This window comes from Lampetra planeri, chromosome 82, assembly GCF_965212315.1.
Source record: "Lampetra planeri chromosome 82, kcLamPlan1.2.h2, whole genome shotgun sequence".
Classification (NCBI taxonomy): Eukaryota; Metazoa; Chordata; class Hyperoartia; order Petromyzontiformes; family Petromyzontidae; genus Lampetra; species Lampetra planeri.
In genome coordinates, this window is record NC_136186.1 from 2,910,919 (window position 1) to 2,936,555 (window position 25,637).

Here is a 25,637-nt window from a genome sequence, read left to right on the forward strand (position 1 = left end):
AATGTAGATATGGGATTAGTCACTACTTGTGAAATGCGTAGGAGGTGGGGGGGGTCTCAAAGCATATTATGCCATTGCATTATGTAGGATTAGCAGCAACAACAAAAAAAGTCACGATAGTGTTTTAGTTTTGAAGCTTTCGTGACTGCAAGGATTCATACTCTTAGGTTTTTTTCAGTAAAGTGACGTAGGTAAAAATAAATAATAAATAATAAACATAATAGAAATTATAATAGAAATAAATATGAAATCACGACGTTTCGGAGGCAACACAAGCTTCCTTCATCAGGTGTAAAAAGGCACAGCAAAATAACTACAGTTATTAACTACAGTTATTTTGCTGTGCCTTTTTACACCTGATGAGGGAAGCTTGTGTTGCCTCCAAAACGTCGTGATTTATTATTTTATTTCTATTATTATTTATATAATTTTTCTTATTTATTTTTATTATTTATCTATTTTTACCTACCTGACTTTACCTAAAAAAACCCTAAGAGTATAGTCACGATAGTGATTGGATTGGTACAATGAGTGGTCAAATATGTATTAATTAAGAGGATGAGTGATTCAAAAGGTTGCTAAATCTGAGCGTTGTTCCAACCTCCCCAGGCCATCCAACTTTACACAAAATCTACTTCTTCCCAACAACATGGACAGACAAATCACGTGGGCTGAGATCTTGGATGACTATGAGGGTAAGTCCCAGATACCTGCATCACATGGATTATATGCGGAGGAGGAGGCTCCTTGATAAATTACTTTTCGTAGACATGGCTTGGTGGTGATGGGAAGACGTAATGATCGAGTGTGGCAAAGAGGATGGGTTTAAATTTGAGTTTCTGCCATCTTTGTCCAAACTGGGGTCTCAAGCTTATGTAATTTACGGTCTCAAAATGCCGACAAAAACATGACTTGTAAAGTTTTACTGCCATGTGATGAATATTTCTCAATAGCAGGTCCTGTTGGTGGTAAGAGGTAATTACAGGGATCTCAAAATTAGTTCTGTGAAACTCCATGTCCTTCGTTCTCTAATTCATTACTCGTCCTTTGAATGCATTGTCTGTTCTTCATAGCCCGGGAGTCGGCGTGCCAGTCAACCACGTGGGGGGACATTATGGATAAGGTGGACCCTTTCCCAGGCCAAAGTTACAAGAATCGCTCCCCAAAGGTGTGTATGGGTTCTAGATTTGAAGCTTTCCTGACTGCAAGGATTCATACTCTTAGTTATTTCGGTAAAGTCACGTAGGTATAAAATGAAATAAAAATTAAAACAAATAAAATAATAAAAATCACGACGTTTCGGAGACAACACAAGTGTCCATCCCAGGTGGGACCGTCACAGCTGAATTTGCTGTATCAAGTGAGGCAGGGATTCCAAGATGCAAGTTCTTAAATACAAGTTAAGGGGGGAGGAGGGGGGAGGAGCTTATCAGAATGTGGCAGCCAATGAATGGAACGTATTGGGAGGGGGGGCGGGGCTAAAAGAGAGCACGATGTGTATGGGCTCTGTAGGGTTAAAACACACGACATTGTCTCGAAACCTAGCACACCATGTCACCTCACCATCACACCAAAATATCACGACACCAACTCTCCCCATCACCTTTCTCATCACAATACACGGCCACCAATTCAGTACACCATATTAGAGCCTCATCATGCCTCTATACCATCACAATACACCATCTCTCGAGAACATTCCACTACTTCTCTCCATATCACAACACCATGTCCCGAAACCACTACCCCATCTCTTCACCATCCCACTCATGCAGTGGCCATTTATTACCAATGAAGACAGAATGATATCAGGCAGTCACATGAATTATGTCTGTGAGTTGATTGGAAGTTGCCATTACAGTTCCCCACTATGGGCGCTGCAGTGAAGTTTGTCCAGAGTATGGGCTTCCAGATATTTATAATGGAACATTCTGTGAAAACTATTGCCAGTGATGATTATTGCCAACAATTGCTATGAAACCGTCACAATCGAGCAAATTCTTGAGTGCATGCATGGGGTTTATGAGGATATATGAGGATGTGACATGTATTTTGATTCTAAAGGAGTTGGGATATTTAGGGGTTAGTACTACACGTACAATGTGATACAAGTATTGATGGATAAGGCATTGTGTTAACATCAGGTGAGAGTGTATATTAAAGTGTGTACGAAGCAAGTTTGAATGACAGAATGTGGGTGGCTGCATCTGTACATACATGTGTGAGTATGTTTTTTTGTTTGGGTTTATGTGCACGTCCACGTTTGCGTGCCTGTGGGTATGAATGTCTGCTTGCATGTGCATGTCTCAATGTTTCTTTGCTTCTCTTTGCTTGATCAGAGGATAATTGGGGAGTTGAAGGACGTCAGCGGGGTGAAGCATCTCCAGGAAAAGAACCTTGGCAAAGAAAGATGCACCATGGAAGAGGAGCGCCTCTTTGACGTGCAGCGCATTGCCAGGGCGAAGTGCTGCACAGAGGAAAAGTACTTCCGAGACTATCTCCTCAAGAAGCGCCTCATTAAAGTGAAGTACTTCATTGATGAGAAGCATCATCTCGAGATGAAGTGTCCTGAGGAGAAGAATCTGGAGGAAGAGGAGGAGGAGAAGCGCCTTGAGCAGGAGCAGCGCCTTGCCAGCATTGCTACCATCACCACCACCGCTACCGCCGGCACCTCCACCCTCACTCCTGCCACAACCACCGCCATCGCCGCCACCGCCGCCACCGCCACCAATGCCACCACTTCTGCCACCGCCGCCGCCGCCACCACCACCACCAACACCACCGCCACCACCGCCAACGCCACCACCGCCGCCACGGCCGCTACCCGCCGTCACTGCCACCACCACCACCACCGCCACCACCACCACGGCCGCTACCGCCGTCACCACCACCACCACCACGACCGCCGTCACCACCGCCACCACCGCCACCACCGCCACCACCACCACGGCCGCTACCGCCGTCACCACCACCACCGCCGCCACTACCGCAGTGACCACCACCACCGCCGCCACCGCATCCACCGCCACCCGCCACCACCGCAACCAATTCCGCCGCCACCACCTCTGCCACCGTCGCCACTGCCACCACTGCCGCCACCACCACCGCCATCACCACTGCCAGCACCGCCACCATGGCCGCCACCGCCACCACTACCACCGCCACCCGCCGCCACCACCGCAGTAACCGCCACCACTGCCGCCGCCACCACATCCACCGCCATCACCGCCACCACCGTCGCCGTCACCACCACCACCGCCGCCACCACTGCCGCTGCCCCCACCGCCAACGCCACCACGGCCGCCACTGCCGGAGTAACCGCCAGCACTGCCGCCGCCACCGCATCCACCGCCATCACCACCGCCGCAACCACCACCACTGCTGCCACCACCACCGCCACCGCATCCACCTCTGACACTCCTGTGCAGGGCCTGATTGCTCCAAGCTTTGGAGAAGAGTACTTCCAAGCAGAGAAGATAGAGAAGAAGACAGAGGTGGAACAGGAAGAGGAGAAGGTGGAGGTGGTGGAGGAGGTTCAGGAGGGACAAGAGGAGAGAATGGAGAAGACAGAGAATGGAGAGAAGATGGTGGTGGAGGATGAAGAGGAGATGGAGGACGAGACAAAGGAGGAGGTGGAGGAGGTGCAGGTGGTGGAGGTGGTGATGCAGGGAAAGAAGAGGAAGCGAGGGGGCCTTGCTCGCGTGGCGAGAGCGATCACCTCCCTCCTCCGCCGCGTGCTGCTTTGTGGTGGCATGTCCACCACACAGTAGGGGTGGTTGTTGTGGTCGTGGATCGCTGCCAACCATGACCACTATTACCAGACTTCCCACCCATCCCGTGATACATGCCACCCACCCACACACCCCGTGATACACGTCACACACACACCACATGGTTCCCCGGAGAGACGGTGCCACTGGGACCACAGCCGTGAAAGGAATCTGAGCAGCAGATGCCAGGACTACAGTGGAGAACGACTGCTATGAAGACACCTCACACAACAAACACACACGGGACTAGCCAAAAAACATAGCTGGTTTTCATCCAGGCAGTCCTCATGGGGTGACCTTGCCATGGTTGCCAGGAGATGGAAGGGGCAGCTGACCCAGGATGAGAGAGCTAGAGGGGTCTGGTACAGACAATTGATGAAACCTGCCACGTGGCAAGCCCCAGGGCCACTCATGTAAAGAATAAGATTCAATACCATTGTTGTTGCTGGTACTATAAAAACTTTGTGAAATAAACCCATGATGACACAACATAACGTTGAATTGCTTGCAAGTGCTGTCTGTGTTGGGTAAATGTGCCTTGGCTCGGATGTGAGGTGTCCCAGCTGTGTGTGTGGCAGTACAAGTGTAATGAGCGACTTCCACGAAACGTCACATAGAGGGTACTTCTTCTTTATTTCTCACAGTGGGCACAATACAGGCCAACTCTGGTTCTTCCTCTCACTGAATAGAACTCTCGGGCATAACATCTCTAGTGGCTGCACGCAGAGCCGATCACTCAGCGTGGTCCCCTCGCCCTCACTCGTCTCGCCGCTGGCTGGCGGCATGATGATGACGGCGATGTAACCATTCAGGAGATCTTCCACGTGGCCAGACGACGGAGAGGGTTTTCGGTGAACAGCGACACAGCCAGGTCCCAGGACCCCACACGAGCCCCGAGCTTCGGGTCCGCTCCCCATTATATTCCCCCAGGTGTGGCTAAGCCCCGCCTCCAGCCACGCCCTCTCGTGGAACCTTCGAGCAGGTTCCCGGAGACCAAATACAAATAGTGGTGGGAAAATATATTCAGGTGAATCGCCTCCTGCACAACACTGCCACTCTACTCCACTGCCCCAATGACCTCTTTCCCTCTGCCCCTTTGCCGCACTGCCCCCTCTGCTTCACTGTCCCACTGCTCCTCAGGTCCAATGCTCCACTGCCCTTCTGCTCCACTGCACCTCTGCCCCCCTTCTGCCACAGCAGTTGAAACAAATAGTTGAGTTTCTTAAACCCCCCTGCCTCTGTCCACCTAGCAGTAGAAATGGGTATGCCACAATCGAGCAGCAAGGTGTGTGTGGTGGATTAAAGTTCATGAAGAAAATGCAAATGATTCTAGCGAGATTTCATAAATGGGAAGAATAATCCGAACCAGTGTGCCGTAGCAATGGCAAGCAAATGGAAGTATGAACTTGAAAAAAACTTCATGCAAATAACCTAACCCTATGACTTCAATACACTTGTTAAATATGAGACTAATATTCCGAATATTGTTAATAATTCCAAGCGTTTGGAGTGGAAACAAAGGAATTAGAATCGAACGCTTTTCTGTCATTAGCATAACGTACTTCAGTGTTGTGGGGCATCTAAGATTAATTTCGTCAGCTTAACCTGTGAAAATAATCACAAAACCCCGCCATCCAGCACTGCACCACGTGATGCGCCAGCCGGGATCAGGGGGGGCGGAGCTTCGCGCTAGTGACGTCACCTCTGTTACGTCACAGCCACGCCTCCGCCCACAGTCGAGAGGAATGCTCACGAGAGAGCAGCAGAAGAAGCTTTTGAGAGCGAATCCTCAACGAGGTTAGATGGGTTACTTGACATGCCCTGAAATGTTGCTGTTACTGTCGTTGTTTAGACCCCAGGCGAGTCAGAATTTAAAACGAGCATAACTAACCCGTTTAAATCTCATAGAATATGAATCACATGTGGCAGTAATAACAAATTATTTAAGTATGGTCATATGACCCTAATGACCCACAAGGCATATGGGTCTTTTATCAAGCAGTCGATTAATACAAATGGGCTGTACATGAACATGCATGTCGGGATTAGAGGTGAAATATCGTTGTTAAGTCTGGTGATTATGTTTAATGGAATAGGCAGTTGGAATAAACATGTTCGTGTGGGTGGATGAGTGAGTGATCAGGCGCACACATGAGTGGGCAAACAAGCGAGTGAGTGGGCTTTTAAAGCAACAGTCACGATAGTCTTCTTGGTTCTTTCGGTAAAGTCACGTAGAAGAGAAATAATAAAATGATAAAATAAAACATAATAAAATACAATTCTCACGACGTTTCGGCCACAACGCAAGCAGCCGTCCTCAGGTGAAGAACAGGGCTGTCGAAAAGAACACCACCAAGCTTGGTAGCATATATTTAAGCTGGGTTAGAGGGGGAAAGGCGCATTGACAAAGGCATTTGCATATAAACAGATGAATTTAACATATTTATTGAAAATGTAGATATGGGATTAGTCACTACTTGTGAAATGCGTAGGAGGTGGGGGGGGTCTCAAAGCATATTATGCCATTGCATTATGTAGGATTAGCAGCAACAACAAAAAAAGTCACGATAGTGTTTTAGTTTTGAAGCTTTCGTGACTGCAAGGATTCATACTCTTAGGTTTTTTTCAGTAAAGTGACGTAGGTAAAAATAAATAATAAATAATAAACATAATAGAAATTATAATAGAAATAAATATGAAATCACGACGTTTCGGAGGCAACACAAGCTTCCTTCATCAGGTGTAAAAAGGCACAGCAAAATAACTACAGTTATTAACTACAGTTATTTTGCTGTGCCTTTTTACACCTGATGAGGGAAGCTTGTGTTGCCTCCAAAACGTCGTGATTTATTATTTTATTTCTATTATTATTTATATAATTTTTCTTATTTATTTTTATTATTTATCTATTTTTACCTACCTGACTTTACCTAAAAAAACCCTAAGAGTATAGTCACGATAGTGATTGGATTGGTACAATGAGTGGTCAAATATGTATTAATTAAGAGGATGAGTGATTCAAAAGGTTGCTAAATCTGAGCGTTGTTCCAACCTCCCCAGGCCATCCAACTTTACACAAAATCTACTTCTTCCCAACAACATGGACAGACAAATCACGTGGGCTGAGATCTTGGATGACTATGAGGGTAAGTCCCAGATACCTGCATCACATGGATTATATGCGGAGGAGGAGGCTCCTTGATAAATTACTTTTCGTAGACATGGCTTGGTGGTGATGGGAAGACGTAATGATCGAGTGTGGCAAAGAGGATGGGTTTAAATTTGAGTTTCTGCCATCTTTGTCCAAACTGGGGTCTCAAGCTTATGTAATTTACGGTCTCAAAATGCCGACAAAAACATGACTTGTAAAGTTTTACTGCCATGTGATGAATATTTCTCAATAGCAGGTCCTGTTGGTGGTAAGAGGTAATTACAGGGATCTCAAAATTAGTTCTGTGAAACTCCATGTCCTTCGTTCTCTAATTCATTACTCGTCCTTTGAATGCATTGTCTGTTCTTCATAGCCCGGGAGTCGGCGTGCCAGTCAACCACGTGGGGGGACATTATGGATAAGGTGGACCCTTTCCCAGGCCAAAGTTACAAGAATCGCTCCCCAAAGGTGTGTATGGGTTCTAGATTTGAAGCTTTCCTGACTGCAAGGATTCATACTCTTAGTTATTTCGGTAAAGTCACGTAGGTATAAAATGAAATAAAAATTAAAACAAATAAAATAATAAAAATCACGACGTTTCGGAGACAACACAAGTGTCCATCCCAGGTGGGACCGTCACAGCTGAATTTGCTGTATCAAGTGAGGCAGGGATTCCAAGATGCAAGTTCTTAAATACAAGTTAAGGGGGGAGGAGGGGGGAGGAGCTTATCAGAATGTGGCAGCCAATGAATGGAACGTATTGGGAGGGGGGGCGGGGCTAAAAGAGAGCACGATGTGTATGGGCTCTGTAGGGTTAAAACACACGACATTGTCTCGAAACCTAGCACACCATGTCACCTCACCATCACACCAAAATATCACGACACCAACTCTCCCCATCACCTTTCTCATCACAATACACGGCCACCAATTCAGTACACCATATTAGAGCCTCATCATGCCTCTATACCATCACAATACACCATCTCTCGAGAACATTCCACTACTTCTCTCCATATCACAACACCATGTCCCGAAACCACTACCCCATCTCTTCACCATCCCACTCATGCAGTGGCCATTTATTACCAATGAAGACAGAATGATATCAGGCAGTCACATGAATTATGTCTGTGAGTTGATTGGAAGTTGCCATTACAGTTCCCCACTATGGGCGCTGCAGTGAAGTTTGTCCAGAGTATGGGCTTCCAGATATTTATAATGGAACATTCTGTGAAAACTATTGCCAGTGATGATTATTGCCAACAATTGCTATGAAACCGTCACAATCGAGCAAATTCTTGAGTGCATGCATGGGGTTTATGAGGATATATGAGGATTGTGACATGTATTTTGATTCTAAAGGAGTTGGGATATTTAGGGGTTAGTACTACACGTACAATGTGATACAAGTATTGATGGATAAAGGCATTGTGTTAACATCAGGTGAGAGTGTATATTAAAGTGTGTACGAAGCAAGTTTGATGACAGAATGTGGGTGGCTGCATCTGTACATACATGTGTGAGTATGTTTTTTTGTTTGGGTTTATGTGCACGTCCACGTTGCGTGCCTGTGGGTATGAATGTCTGCTTGCATGTGCATGTCTCAATGTTTTCTTTGCTTCTCTTGCTTGATCAGAGGATAATTGGGAGTTGAAGGACGTCAGCGGGGTGAAGCATCTCCAGGAAAAGAACCTTGGCAAAGAAAGATGCACCATGGAAGAGGAGGCGCCTCTTGACGTGCAGCGCATTGCCAGGGCGAAGTGCTGCACAGAGGAAAAGTACTTCCGAGACTATCTCCTCAAGAAAGCGCCTCATTAAAGTGAAGTACTCATTGATGAGAAGCATCATCTCGAGATGAAGTGTCCTGAGGAGAAGAATCTGGAGGAAGAGGGAGGAGGAGAAGCGCCTTGAGCAGGAGCAGCGCCTTGCCAGCATTGCTACCATCACCACCACCGCTACCGCCGGCACCTCCACCCTCACTCCTGCCACAACCACCGCCATCGCCGCCACCCGGCCCGCCACCGCCACCAATGCCACCACTTCTGCCACCGCCGCCGCCGCCACCACCACCACCAACACCACCGCCACCACCGCCAACGCCACCACCGCCGCCACGGCCGCTACCGCCGTCACTGCCACCACCACCACCACCGCCACCCACCACCACGGCCGCTACCGCCGTCACCACCCACCACCACCACGACCGCCGTCACCACCGCCACCACCGCCACCACCCGCCACCACCACCACGGCCGCTACCGCCGTCACCACCACCACCGCCGCCACTACCGCAGTGACCACCACCACCGCCCGCCACCGCATCCACCGCCACCCGCCACCACCGCAACCAATTCCGCCGCCACCACCTCTGCCCACCGTCGCCACTGCCACCACTGCCGCCACCACCACCGCCATCACCACTGCCAGCACCGCCACCATGGCCGCCACCGCCACCACTACCACCGCCACCCCCGCCGCCACCACACCGCAGTAACCGCCACCACTGCCGCCGCCACCACATCCACCGCCATCACCGCCACCACCGTCGCCGTCACCACCACCACCGCCGCCCACCACTGCCGCTGCCCCCACCGCCAACGCCACCACGGCCGCCACTGCCGGAGTAACCGCCAGCACTGCCGCCGCCACCGCATCCACCGCCATCACCACCGCCGCAACCACCACCACTGCTGCCACCACCACCGCCACCGCATCCACCTCTGACACTCCTGTGCAGGGCCTGATTGCTCCAAGCTTTGGAGAGAGTACTTCCAAGCAGAGAAGATAGAGAAGAAGACAGAGGTGGAAAGGAAGAGGAGAAGGTGGAGGTGGTGGAGGAGGTTCAGGAGAATGGAGAAGACAGAGAATGGAGAGAAGATGGTGGTGGAGGATGAAGAGGAGATGGAGGACGAGACAAAGGAGGAGGTGGAGGAGGTGCAGGTGGTGGAGGTGGTGATGCAGGGAAAGAAGAGGAAGCGAGGGGGCCTTGCTCGCGTGGCGAGAGCGATCACCTCCCTCCTCCGCCGCGTGCTGCTTTGTGGTGGCATGTCCACCACACAGTAGGGGTGGTTGTTGTGGTCGTGGATCGCTGCCAACCATGACCACTATTACCAGACTTCCCACCCATCCCGTGATACATGCCACCCACCCACACACCCCGTGATACACGTCACACACACACCACATGGTTCCCCGGAGAGACGGTGCCACTGGGACCACAGCCGTGAAAGGAATCTGAGCAGCAGATGCCAGGACTACAGTGGAGAACGACTGCTATCAAGACACCTCACACAACAAACACACACGGGACTAGCCAAAAAACATAGCTGGTTTTCATCCAGGCAGTCCTCATGGGGTGACCTTGCCATGGTTGCCAGGAGATGGAAGGGGCAGCTGACCCAGGATGAGAGAGCTAGAGGGGTCTGGTACAGACAATTGATGAAACCTGCCACGTGGCAAGCCCCAGGGCCACTCATGTAAAGAATAAGATTCAATACCATTGTTGTTGCTGGTACTATAAAAACTTTGTGAAATAAACCCATGATGACACAACATAACGTTGAATTGCTTGCAAGTGCTGTCTGTGTTGGGTAAATGTGCCTTGGCTCGGATGTGAGGTGTCCCAGCTGTGTGTGTGGCAGTACAAGTGTAATGAGCGACTTCCACGAAACGTCACATAGAGGGTACTTCTTCTTTATTTCTCACAGTGGGCACAATACAGGCCAACTCTGGTTCTTCCTCTCACTGAATAGAACTCTCGGGCATAACATCTCTAGTGGCTGCACGCAGAGCCGATCACTCAGCGTGGTCCCCTCGCCCTCACTCGTCTCGCCGCTGGCTGGCGGCATGATGATGACGGCGATGTAACCATTCAGGAGATCTTCCACGTGGCCAGACGACGGAGAGGGTTTTCGGTGAACAGCGACACAGCCAGGTCCCAGGACCCCACACGAGCCCCGAGCTTCGGGTCCGCTCCCCATTATATTCCCCCAGGTGTGGCTAAGCCCCGCCTCCAGCCACGCCCTCTCGTGGAACCTTCGAGCAGGTTCCCGGAGACCAAATACAAATAGTGGTGGGAAAATATATTCAGGTGAATCGCCTCCTGCACAACACTGCCACTCTACTCCACTGCCCCAATGACCTCTTTCCCTCTGCCCCTTTGCCGCACTGCCCCCTCTGCTTCACTGTCCCACTGCTCCTCAGGTCCAATGCTCCACTGCCCTTCTGCTCCACTGCACCTCTGCCCCCCTTCTGCCACAGCAGTTGAAACAAATAGTTGAGTTTCTTAAACCCCCCTGCCTCTGTCCACCTAGCAGTAGAAATGGGTATGCCACAATCGAGCAGCAAGGTGTGTGTGGTGGATTAAAGTTCATGAAGAAAATGCAAATGATTCTAGCGAGATTTCATAAATGGGAAGAATAATCCGAACCAGTGTGCCGTAGCAATGGCAAGCAAATGGAAGTATGAACTTGAAAAAAACTTCATGCAAATAACCTAACCCTATGACTTCAATACACTTGTTAAATATGAGACTAATATTCCGAATATTGTTAATAATTCCAAGCGTTTGGAGTGGAAACAAAGGAATTAGAATCGAACGCTTTTCTGTCATTAGCATAACGTACTTCAGTGTTGTGGGGCATCTAAGATTAATTTCGTCAGCTTAACCTGTGAAAATAATCACAAAACCCCGCCATCCAGCACTGCACCACGTGATGCGCCAGCCGGGATCAGGGGGGGCGGAGCTTCGCGCTAGTGACGTCACCTCTGTTACGTCACAGCCACGCCTCCGCCCACAGTCGAGAGGAATGCTCACGAGAGAGCAGCAGAAGAAGCTTTTGAGAGCGAATCCTCAACGAGGTTAGATGGGTTACTTGACATGCCCTGAAATGTTGCTGTTACTGTCGTTGTTTAGACCCCAGGCGAGTCAGAATTTAAAACGAGCATAACTAACCCGTTTAAATCTCATAGAATATGAATCACATGTGGCAGTAATAACAAATTATTTAAGTATGGTCATATGACCCTAATGACCCACAAGGCATATGGGTCTTTTATCAAGCAGTCGATTAATACAAATGGGCTGTACATGAACATGCATGTCGGGATTAGAGGTGAAATATCGTTGTTAAGTCTGGTGATTATGTTTAATGGAATAGGCAGTTGGAATAAACATGTTCGTGTGGGTGGATGAGTGAGTGATCAGGCGCACACATGAGTGGGCAAACAAGCGAGTGAGTGGGCTTTTAAAGCAACAGTCACGATAGTCTTCTTGGTTCTTTCGGTAAAGTCACGTAGAAGAGAAATAATAAAATGATAAAATAAAACATAATAAAATACAATTCTCACGACGTTTCGGCCACAACGCAAGCAGCCGTCCTCAGGTGAAGAACAGGGCTGTCGAAAAGAACACCACCAAGCTTGGTAGCATATATTTAAGCTGGGTTAGAGGGGGAAAGGCGCATTGACAAAGGCATTTGCATATAAACAGATGAATTTAACATATTTATTGAAAATGTAGATATGGGATTAGTCACTACTTGTGAAATGCGTAGGAGGTGGGGGGGGTCTCAAAGCATATTATGCCATTGCATTATGTAGGATTAGCAGCAACAACAAAAAAAGTCACGATAGTGTTTTAGTTTTGAAGCTTTCGTGACTGCAAGGATTCATACTCTTAGGTTTTTTTCAGTAAAGTGACGTAGGTAAAAATAAATAATAAATAATAAACATAATAGAAATTATAATAGAAATAAATATGAAATCACGACGTTTCGGAGGCAACACAAGCTTCCTTCATCAGGTGTAAAAAGGCACAGCAAAATAACTACAGTTATTAACTACAGTTATTTTGCTGTGCCTTTTTACACCTGATGAGGGAAGCTTGTGTTGCCTCCAAAACGTCGTGATTTATTATTTTATTTCTATTATTATTTATATAATTTTTCTTATTTATTTTTATTATTTATCTATTTTTACCTACCTGACTTTACCTAAAAAAACCCTAAGAGTATAGTCACGATAGTGATTGGATTGGTACAATGAGTGGTCAAATATGTATTAATTAAGAGGATGAGTGATTCAAAAGGTTGCTAAATCTGAGCGTTGTTCCAACCTCCCCAGGCCATCCAACTTTACACAAAATCTACTTCTTCCCAACAACATGGACAGACAAATCACGTGGGCTGAGATCTTGGATGACTATGAGGGTAAGTCCCAGATACCTGCATCACATGGATTATATGCGGAGGAGGAGGCTCCTTGATAAATTACTTTTCGTAGACATGGCTTGGTGGTGATGGGAAGACGTAATGATCGAGTGTGGCAAAGAGGATGGGTTTAAATTTGAGTTTCTGCCATCTTTGTCCAAACTGGGGTCTCAAGCTTATGTAATTTACGGTCTCAAAATGCCGACAAAAACATGACTTGTAAAGTTTTACTGCCATGTGATGAATATTTCTCAATAGCAGGTCCTGTTGGTGGTAAGAGGTAATTACAGGGATCTCAAAATTAGTTCTGTGAAACTCCATGTCCTTCGTTCTCTAATTCATTACTCGTCCTTTGAATGCATTGTCTGTTCTTCATAGCCCGGGAGTCGGCGTGCCAGTCAACCACGTGGGGGGACATTATGGATAAGGTGGACCCTTTCCCAGGCCAAAGTTACAAGAATCGCTCCCCAAAGGTGTGTATGGGTTCTAGATTTGAAGCTTTCCTGACTGCAAGGATTCATACTCTTAGTTATTTCGGTAAAGTCACGTAGGTATAAAATGAAATAAAAATTAAAACAAATAAAATAATAAAAATCACGACGTTTCGGAGACAACACAAGTGTCCATCCCAGGTGGGACCGTCACAGCTGAATTTGCTGTATCAAGTGAGGCAGGGATTCCAAGATGCAAGTTCTTAAATACAAGTTAAGGGGGGAGGAGGGGGGAGGAGCTTATCAGAATGTGGCAGCCAATGAATGGAACGTATTGGGAGGGGGGGCGGGGCTAAAAGAGAGCACGATGTGTATGGGCTCTGTAGGGTTAAAACACACGACATTGTCTCGAAACCTAGCACACCATGTCACCTCACCATCACACCAAAATATCACGACACCAACTCTCCCCATCACCTTTCTCATCACAATACACGGCCACCAATTCAGTACACCATATTAGAGCCTCATCATGCCTCTATACCATCACAATACACCATCTCTCGAGAACATTCCACTACTTCTCTCCATATCACAACACCATGTCCCGAAACCACTACCCCATCTCTTCACCATCCCACTCATGCAGTGGCCATTTATTACCAATGAAGACAGAATGATATCAGGCAGTCACATGAATTATGTCTGTGAGTTGATTGGAAGTTGCCATTACAGTTCCCCACTATGGGCGCTGCAGTGAAGTTTGTCCAGAGTATGGGCTTCCAGATATTTATAATGGAACATTCTGTGAAAACTATTGCCAGTGATGATTATTGCCAACAATTGCTATGAAACCGTCACAATCGAGCAAATTCTTGAGTGCATGCATGGGGTTTATGAGGATATATGAGGATGTGACATGTATTTTGATTCTAAAGGAGTTGGGATATTTAGGGGTTAGTACTACACGTACAATGTGATACAAGTATTGATGGATAAGGCATTGTGTTAACATCAGGTGAGAGTGTATATTCAAGTGTGTACGAAGCAAGTTTGAATGACTGAATGTGGGTGGCTGCATCTGTACATACATGTGTGAGTATGTTTTTTTGTTTGGGTTTATGTGCACGTCCACGTTTGCGTGCCTGTGGGTATGAATGTCTGCTTGCATGTGCATGTCTCAATGTTTCTTTGCTTCTCTTTGCTTGATCAGAGGATAATTGGGGAGTTGAAGGACGTCAGCGGGGTGAAGCATCTCCAGGAAAAGAACCTTGGCAAAGAAAGATGCACCATGGAAGAGGAGCGCCTCTTTGACGTGCAGCGCATTGCCAGGGCGAAGTGCCGCACAGAGGAAAAGTACTTCCGAGACTATCTCCTCAAGAAGCGCCTCATTAAAGTGAAGTACTTCATTGATGAGAAGCATCATCTCGAGATGAAGTGTCCTGAGGAGAAGAATCTGGAGGAAGAGGAGGAGGAGAAGCGCCTTGAGCAGGAGCAGCGCCTTGCCAGCATTGCTACCATCACCACCACCGCTACCGCCGGCACCTCCACCCTCACTCCTGCCACAACCACCGCCATCGCCGCCACCGCCGCCACCGCCACCAATGCCACCACCTCTGCCACCGCCGCCGCCGCCACCACCACCACCAACACCACCGCCACCACCGCCAACGCCACCACCGCCGCCACGGCCGCTACCGCCGTCACTGCCACCACCACCACCACCGCCACCACCACCACGGCCGCTACCGCCGTCACCACCACCACCACCACGACCGCCGTCACCACCGCCACCACCGCCACCACCGCCACCACCACCACGGCCGCTACCGCCGTCACCACCACCACCGCCGCCACTACCGCAGTGACCACCACCGCCACCACCGCCGCCACCGCATCCACCGCCACCGCCACCACCGCAACCAATTCCGCCGCCACCACCTCTGCCACCGTCGCCACTGCCACCACTGCCGCCACCACCACCGCCATCACCACCGCCAGCACCGCCACCATGGCCGCCACCGCCACCACTACCACCGCCACCGCCGCCACCACCGCAGTAACCGCCACCACTGCCGCCGCCACCACATCCACCGCCATCACCGCCACCACCGTCGCCGTCACCACCACCACCGCCGCCACCACTGCCGCTGCCCCCACCGCCAACGCCACCACGGCCGCCACCGCCGGAGTAACCGCCAGCACTGCCGCCGCCACCGCATCCACCGCCATCACCACCGCCGCAACCACCACCACTGCTGCCACCACCACCGCCACCGCATCCACCTCTGACACTCCTGTGCAGGGCCTGATTGCTCCAAGCTTTGGAGAAGAGTACTTCCAAGCAGAGAAGATAGAGAAGAAGACAGAGGTGGAACAGGAAGAAGAGAAGGTGGCGGTGGTGGAGGAGGTTCAGGAGGAACAAGAGGAGAGAATGGAGAAGACAGAGAATGGAGAGAAGATGGTGGTGGAGGATGAAGAGGAGATGGAGGACGAGACAAAGGAGGAGGTGGAGGAGGTGCAGGTGGTGGAGGTGGTGATGCAGGGAAAGAAGAGGAAGCGAGGGGGCCTTGCTCGCGTGGCGAGAGCGATCACCTCCCTCCTCCGCCGCGTGCTGCTTTGTGGTGGCATGTCCACCACACAGTAGGGGTGGTTGTTGTGGTCGTGGATCGCTGCCAACCATGACCACTATTACCAGACTTCCCACCCATCCCGTGATACATGCCACCCACCCACACACCCCGTGATACACGTCACACACACACCACATGGTTCCCCGGAGAGACGGTGCCACTGGGACCACAGCTGTGAAAGGAATCTGAGCAGCAGATGCCAGGACTACAGTGGAGAACGACTGCTATCAAGACACCTCACACAACAAACACACACGGGACTAGCCAAAAAACATAGCTGGTTTTCATCCAGGCAGTCCTCATGGGGTGACCTTGCCATGGTTGCCAGGAGATGGAAGGGGCAGCTGACCCAGGATGAGAGAGCTCGAGGGGTCTGGTACAGACAATTGATGAAACCTGCCACGTGGCAAGCCCCAGGGCCACTCATGTAAAGAATAAGATTCAATACCATTGTTGTTGCTGGTACTATAAAAACTTTGTGAAATAAACCCATGATGACACAACATAACGTTGATTTGCTTGCAAGTGCTGTCTGTGTTGGGTAAATGTGCCTTGGCTCGGATGTGAGGTGTCCCAGCTGTGTGTGTGGCAGTACAAGTGTAATGAGCGACTTCCACGAAACGTCACATAGAGGGTACTTCGTCTTTATTTCTCACAGTGGGCACAATACAGGCCAACACTGGTTCTTCCTCTCACTGAATAGAACTCTCGGGCATAACATCTCTAGTGGCTGCACGCAGAGCCGATCACTCAGCGTGGTCCCCTCGCCCTCACTCGTCTCGCCGCTGGCTGGCGGCATGATGATGACGGCGATGTAACCATTCAGGAGATCTTCCACGTGGCCAGACGACGGAGAGAGTTTTCGGTGAACAGCGACACAGCCAGGTCCCAGGACCCCACACGAGCCCCGAGCTTCGGGTCCGCTCCCCATTATATTCCCCCAGGTGTGGCTAAGCCCCGCCTCCAGCCACGCCCTCTCGTGGAACCTTCGAGCAGGTTCCCGGAGACCAAATACAAATAGTGGTGGGAAAATATATTCAGGTGAATCGCCTCCTGCACAACACTGCCACTCTACTCCACTGCCCCAATGACCTCTTTCCCTCTGCCCCTTTGCCGCACTGCCCCCTCTGCTTCACTGTCCCACTGCTCCTCAGGTCCAATGCTCCACTGCCCTTCTGCTCCACTGCACCTCTGCCCCCCTTCTGCCACAGCAGTTGAAACAAATAGTTGAGTTTCTTAAACCCCCCTGCCTCTGTCCACCTAGCAGTAGAAATGGGTATGCCACAATCGAGCAGCAAGGTGTGTGTGGTGGATTAAAGTTCATGAAGAAAATGCAAATGATTCTAGCGAGATTTCATAAATGGGAAGAATAATCCGAACCAGTGTGCCGTAGCAATGGCAAGCAAATGGAAGTATGAACTTGAAAAAAACTTCATGCAAATAACCTAACCCTATGACTTCAATACACTTGTTAAATATGAGACTAATATTCCGAATATTGTTAATAATTCCAAGCGTTTGGAGTGGAAACAGGAATTAGAATCGAACGCTTTTCTGTCATTAGCATAACGTACTTCAGTGTTGTGGGGCATCTAAGATTAATTTCGTCAGCTTAACCTGTGAAAATAATCACAAAACCCCGCCATCCAGCACTGCACCACGTGATGCGCCAGCCGGGATCAGGGGGGGCGGAGCTTCGCGCTAGTGACGTCACCTCTGTTACGTCACAGCCACGCCTCCGCCCACAGTCGAGAGGAATGCTCACGAGAGAGAAGCAGAAGAAGCTTTTTGAGAGCGAATCCTCAACGAGGTTAGATGGGTTACTTGACATGCCCTGAAATGTTGATGTTACTGTCGTTGTTTAGACCCCAGGCGAGTCAGAATTTAAAACGAGCATAACTAACCCGTTTAAATCTCATAGAATATGAATCACATGTGGCAGTAATAACAAATTATTTAAGTATGGTCATATGACCCTAATGACCCACAAGGCATATGGGTCTTTTATCAAGCAGTCGATTAATACAAATGGGCTGTACATGAACATGCATGTCGGGATTAGAGGTGAAATATCGTTGTTAAGTCTGGTGATTACGTTTAATGGAATAGGCAGTTGGAATAAACATGTTCGTGTGGGTGGATGAGTGAGTGATCAGGCGCACACATGAGTGGGCAAACAAGCGAGTGAGTGGTCTTTTAAAGCAACAGTCACGATAGTCTTCTTGGTTCTTTCGGTAAAGTCACGTAGAAGGGAAATAATAAAATGATAAAATAAAACATAATAAAATACAATTCTCACGACGTTTCGGCCACAACGCAAGCAGCCGTCCTCAGGTGAAGAACAGGGCTGTCGAAAAGACAGCGTCTGAATGAACACCACCAAGCTTGGCAGCGTATATTTAACCTGGGTTAGAGGGGGAAGGGCGCCTTGACAAAGGAATTTGCATATCAACAGATGAATTTAGCATATTTATGGTAAATGTAGATATGGGATTAGTCACTACTTGTGAAATGCGTAGGAGGTGGGGGGAGGGTCTCAAAGGCATATTATGCCATTGCATTATGTAGGATTAGCAGCAACAACAAAAAAAGTCACGATAGTGTTTTAGTTTTGAAGCTTTCGTGACTGCAAGGATTCATACTCTTAGGTTTTTTTCAGTAAAGTGACGTAGGAAAAAATAAATAATAAATAATAAACATAATAGAAATTATAATAGAAATAAATATGAAATCACGACGTTTCGGAGGCAACACAAGCTTCCTTCATCAGGTGTAAAAAGGCACAGCAAAATAACTACAGTTATTAACTACAGTTATTTTGCTGTGCCTTTTTACACCTGATGAGGGAAGCTTGTGTTGCCTCCAAAACGTCGTGATTTATTATTTTATTTCTATTATTATTTATATAATTGTTCTTATTTATTTTTATTATTTATCTATTTTTACCTACCTGACTTTACCTAAAAAAACCCTAAGAGTATAGTCACGATAGTGATTGGATTGGTACAATGAGTGGTCAAATATGTATTAATTAAGAGGATGAGTGATTCAAAAGGTTGCTAAATCTGAGCGTTGTTCCAACCTCCCCAGGCCATCCAACTTTACACAAAATCTACTTCTTCCCAACAACATGGACAGACAAATCACGTGGGCTGAGATCTTGGATGACTATGAGGGTAAGTCCCAGATACCTGCATCACATGGATTATATGCGGAGGAGGAGGCTCCTTGATAAATTACTTTTCGTAGACATGGCTTGGTGGTGATGGGAAGACGTAATGATCGAGTGTGGCAAAGAGAATGGGTTTAAATTTGAGTTTTTGCCATCTTTGTCCAAACTGGGGTCTCAAGCTTATGTAATTTACGGTCTCAAAATGCCGACAAAAACATGACTTGTAAAGTTTTACTGCCATGTGATGAATATTTCTCAATAGCAGGTCCTGTTGGTGGTAAGAGGTAATTACAGGGATCTCAAAATTAGTTCTGTGAAACTCCATGTCCTTCGTTCTCTAATTCATTACTCGTCCTTTGAATGCATTTTCTGTTCTTCATAGCCCGGGAGTCGGCGTGCCAGTCAACCACGTGGGGGGACATTATGGATAAGGTGGACCCTTTCCCAGGCCAAAGTTACAAGAATCGCTCCCCAAAGGTGTGTATGGGTTCTAGATTTGAAGCTTTCCTGACTGCAAGGATTCATACTCTTAGTTATTTCGGTAAAGTCACGTAGGTATAAAATGAAATAAAAATTAAAACAAATAAAATAATAAAAATCACGACGTTTCGGAGACAACACAAGTGTCCATCCCAGGTGGGACCGTCACAGCTGAATTTGCTGTATCAAGTGAGGCAGGGATTCCAAGATGCAAGTTCTTAAATACAAGTTAATGGGGGAGGAGGGGGGAGGAGCTTATCAGAATGTGGCAGCCAATGAATGGAACGTATTGGGAGGGGGGGGCGGGGCTAAAAGAGAGCACGATGTGTATGGGCTCTGTAGGGTTAAAACACACGACATTGTCTCGAAACCTAGCACACCATGTCACCTCACCATCACACCAAAATATCACGACACCAACTCTCCCCATCACCTTTCTCATCACAATACACGGCCACCAATTCAGTACACCATATTAGAGCCTCATCATGCCTCTATACCATCACAATACACCATCTCTCGAGAACATTCCACTACTTCTCTCCATATCACAACACCATGTCCCGAAACCACTACCCCGTCTCTTCACCATCCCACTCATGCAGTGGCCATTTATTACCAATGAAGACAGAATGATATCAGGCAGTCACATGAATTATGTCTGTGAGTTGATTGGAAGTTGCCATTACAGTTCCCCACTATGGGCGCTGCAGTGAAGTTTGTCCAGAGTATGGGCTTCCAGATATTTATAATGGAACATTCTGTGAAAACTATTGCCAGTGATGATTATTGCCAACAATTGCTATGAAACCGTCACAATCGAGCAAATTCTTGAGTGCATGCATGGGGTTTATGAGGATATATGAGGATGTGACATGTATTTTGATTCTAAAGGAGTTGGGATATTTAGGGGTTAGTACTACACGTACAATGTGATACAAGTATTGATGGATAAGGCATTGTGTTAACATCAGGTGAGAGTGTATATTCAAGTGTGTACGAAGCAAGTTTGAATGACTGAATGTGGGTGGCTGCATCTGTACATACATGTGTGAGTATGTTTTTTTGTTTGGGTTTATGTGCACGTCCACGTTTGCGTGCCTGTGGGTATGAATGTCTGCTTGCATGTGCATGTCTCAATGTTTCTTTGCTTCTCTTTGCTTGATCAGAGGATAATTGGGGAGTTGAAGGACGTCAGCGGGGTGAAGCATCTCCAGGAAAAGAACCTTGGCAAAGAAAGATGCACCATGGAAGAGGAGCGCCTCTTTGACGTGCAGCGCATTGCCAGGGCGAAGTGCCGCACAGAGGAAAAGTACTTCCGAGACTATCTCCTCAAGAAGCGCCTCATTAAAGTGAAGTACTTCATTGATGAGAAGCATCATCTCGAGATGAAGTGTCCTGAGGAGAAGAATCTGGAGGAAGAGGAGGAGGAGAAGCGCCTTGAGCAGGAGCAGCGCCTTGCCAGCATTGCTACCATCACCACCACCGCTACCGCCGGCACCTCCACCCTCACTCCTGCCACAACCACCGCCATCGCCGCCACCGCCGCCACCGCCACCAATGCCACCACCTCTGCCACCGCCGCCGCCGCCACCACCACCACCAACACCACCGCCACCACCGCCAACGCCACCACCGCCGCCACGGCCGCTACCGCCGTCACTGCCACCACCACCACCACCGCCACCACCACCACGGCCGCTACCGCCGTCACCACCACCACCACCACGACCGCCGTCACCACCACCACCACCGCCACCACGGCCGCTACCGCCGTCACCACCACCACCGCCGCCACTACCGCAGTGACCACCACCGCCACCACCGCCGCCACCGCATCCACCGCCACCGCCACCACCGCCACCAATTCCGCCGCCACCACCTCTGCCACCGTCGCCACTGCCACCACTGCCGCCACCACCACCGCCATCACCACCGCCAGCACCGCCACCATGGCCGCCACCGCCACGACTACCACCGCCACCGCCGCCACCACCGCAGTAACCGCCACCACTGCCGCCGCCACCACATCCACCGCCATCACCGCCACCACCGTCGCCGTCACCACCACCACCGCCGCCACCACTGCCGCTGCCCCCACCGCCAACGCCACCACGGCCGCCACCGCCGGAGTAACCGCCAGCACTGCCGCCGCCACCGCATCCACCGCCATCACCACCGCCGCAACCACCACCACTGCTGCCACCACCACCGCCACCGCATCCACCTCTGACACTCCTGTGCAGGGCCTGATTGCTCCAAGCTTTGGAGAAGAGTACTTCCAAGCAGAGAAGATAGAGAAGAAGACAGAGGTGGAACAGGAAGAGGAGAAGGTGGAGGTGGTGGAGGAGGTTCAGGAGGAACAAGAGGAGAGAATGGAGAAGACAGAGAATGGAGAGAAGATGGTGGTGGAGGATGAAGAGGAGATGGAGGACGAGACAAAGGAGGAAGTGGAGGAGGTGCAGGTGGTGGAGGTGGTGATGCAGGGAAAGAAGAGGAAGCGAGGGGGCCTTGCTCGCGTGGCGAGAGCGATCACCTCCCTCCTCCGCCGCGTGCTGCTTTGTGGTGGCATGTCCACCACACAGTAGGGGTGGTTGTTGTGGTCGTGGATCGCTGCCAACCATGACCACTATTACCAAACTTCCCACCCATCCCGTGATACATGCCACCCACCCACACACCCCGTGATACACGTCACACACACACCACATGGTTCCCCGGAGAGACGGTGCCACTGGGACCACAGCTGTGAAAGGAATCTGAGCAGCAGATGCCAGGACTACAGTGGAGAACGACTGCTATCAAGACACCTCACACAACAAACACACACGGGACTAGCCAAAAAACATAGCTGGTTTTCATCCAGGCAGTCCTCATGGGGTGACCTTGCCATGGTTGCCAGGAGATGGAAGGGGCAGCTGACCCAGGATGAGAGAGCTAGAGGGGTCTGGTACAGACAATTGATGAAACCTGCCACGTGGCAAGCCCCAGGGCCACTCATGTAAAGAATAAGATTCAATACCATTGTTGTTGCTGGTACTATAAAAACTTTGTGAAATAAACCCATGATGACACAACATAACGTTGAATTGCTTGCAAGTGCTGTCTGTGTTGGGTAAATGTGCCTTGGCTCGGATGTGAGGTGTCCCAGCTGTGTGTGTGGCAGTACAAGTGTAATGAGCGACTTCCACGAAACGTCACATAGAGGGTACTTCTTCTTTATTTCTCACAGTGGGCACAATACAGGCAAACACTGGTTCTTCCTCTCACTGAATAGAACTCTCGGGCATAACATCTCTAGTGGCTGCACGCAGAGCCGATCACTCAGCGTGGTCCCCTCGCCCTCACTCGTCTCGCCGCTGGCTGGCGGCATGATGATGACGGCGATGTAACCATTCAGGAGATCTTCCACGTGGCCAGACGACGGAGAGAGTTTTCGGTGAACAGCGACACAGCCAGGTCCCAGGACCCCACACGAGCCCCGAGCTTCGGGTCCGCTCCCCATTATATTCCCCCAGGTGTGGCTAAGCCCCGCCTCCAGCCACGCCCTCTCGTGGAACCTTCGAGCAGGTTCCCGGAGACCAAATACAAATAGTGGTGGGAAAATATATTCAGGTGAATCGCCTCCTGCACAACACTGCCACTCTACTCCACTGCCCCAATGACCTCTTTCCCTCTGCCCCTTTGCCGCACTGCCCCCTCTGCTTCACTGTCCCACTGCTCCTCAGGTCCAATGCTCCACTGCCCTTCTGCTCCACTGCACCTCTGCCCCCCTTCTGCCACAGCAGTTGAAACAAATAGTTGAGTTTCTTAAACCCCCCTGCCTCTGTCCACCTAGCAGTAGAAATGGGTATGCCACAATCGAGCAGCAAGGTGTGTGTGGTGGATTAAAGTTCATGAAGAAAATGCAAATGATTCTAGCGAGATTTCATAAATGGGAAGAATAATCCGAACCAGTGTGCCGTAGCAATGGCAAGCAAATGGAAGTATGAACTTGAAAAAAACTTCATGCAAATAACCTAACCCTATGACTTCAATACACTTGTTAAATATGAGACTAATATTCCGAATATTGTTAATAATTCCAAGCGTTTGGAGTGGAAACAAAGGAATTAGAATCGAACGCTTTTCTGTCATTAGCATAACGTACTTCAGTGTTGTGGGGCATCTAAGATTAATTTCGTCAGCTTAACCTGTGAAAATAATCACAAAACCCCGCCATCCAGCACTGCACCACGTGATGCGCCAGCCGGGATCAGGGGGGGCGGAGCTTCGCGCTAGTGACGTCACCTCTGTTACGTCACAGCCACGCCTCCGCCCACAGTCGAGAGGAATGCTCACGAGAGAGCAGCAGAAGAAGCTTTTTGAGAGCGAATCCTCAACGAGGTTAGATGGGTTACTTGACATGCCCTGAAATGTTGCTGTTACTGTCGTTGTTTAGACCCCAGGCGAGTCAGAATTTAAAACGAGCATAACTAACCCGTTTAAATCTCATAGAATATGAATCACATGTGGCAGTAATAACAAATTATTTAAGAATGGTCATATGACCCTAATGACCCACAAGGCATATGGGTCTTTTATCAAGCAGTCGATTAATACAAATGGGCTGTACATGAACATGCATGTCGGGATTAGAGGTGAAATATCGTTGTTAAGTCTGGTGATTATGTTTAATGGAATAGGCAGTTGGAATAAACATGTTGGTGTGGGTGGATGAGTGAGTGATCGGGCGCACACATGAGTGGGCAAACAAGCGAGTGAGTGGGCTTTTAAAGCAACAGTCACGATAGTCTTCTTGGTTCTTTCGGTAAAGTCACGTAGAAGGGAAATTATCAAATGATAAAAATAAAACATAATAAAATACAATTCTCACGACGTTTCGGCCACAACACAAGCAGCCGTCTTCAGGTGAAGAACAGGGCTGTCGAAAAGACAGCGTCTGAATGAACACCACCAAGCTTGGCAGCGTATATTTAACCTGGGTTAGAGGGGGAAGGGCGCCTTGACAAAGGAATTTGCATATCAACAGATAAATTTAGCATATTTATGGTAAATGTAGATATGGGATTAGTCACTACTTGTGAAATGCGTAGGAGGTGGGGGGGGGTCTCAAAGGCATATTATGCCATTGCATTATGTAGGATTAGCAGCAACAACAAAAAAAGTCACGATAGTGTTTTAGTTTTGAAGCTTTCGTGACTGCAAGGATTCATACTCTTAGGTTTTTTTCAGTAAAGTGACGTAGGTAAAAATAAATAATAAATAATAAACATAATAGAAATTATAATAGAAATAAATATGAAATCACGACGTTTCGGAGGCAACACAAGCTTCCTTCATCAGGTGTAAAAAGGCACAGCAAAATAACTACAGTTATTAACTACAGTTATTTTGCTGTGCCTTTTTACACCTGATGAGGGAAGCTTGTGTTGCCTCCAAAACGTCGTGATTTATTATTTTATTTCTATTATTATTTATATAATTTTTCTTATTTATTTTTATTATTTATCTATTTTTACCTACCTGACTTTACCTAAAAAAACCCTAAGAGTATAGTCACGATAGTGATTGGATTGGTACAATGAGTGGTCAAATATGTATTAATTAAGAGGATGAGTGATTCAAAAGGTTGCTAAATCTGAGCGTTGTTCCAACCTCCCCAGGCCATCCAACTTTACACAAAATCTACTTCTTCCCAACAACATGGACAGACAAATCACGTGGGCTGAGATCTTGGATGACTATGAGGGTAAGTCCCAGATACCTGCATCACATGGATTATATG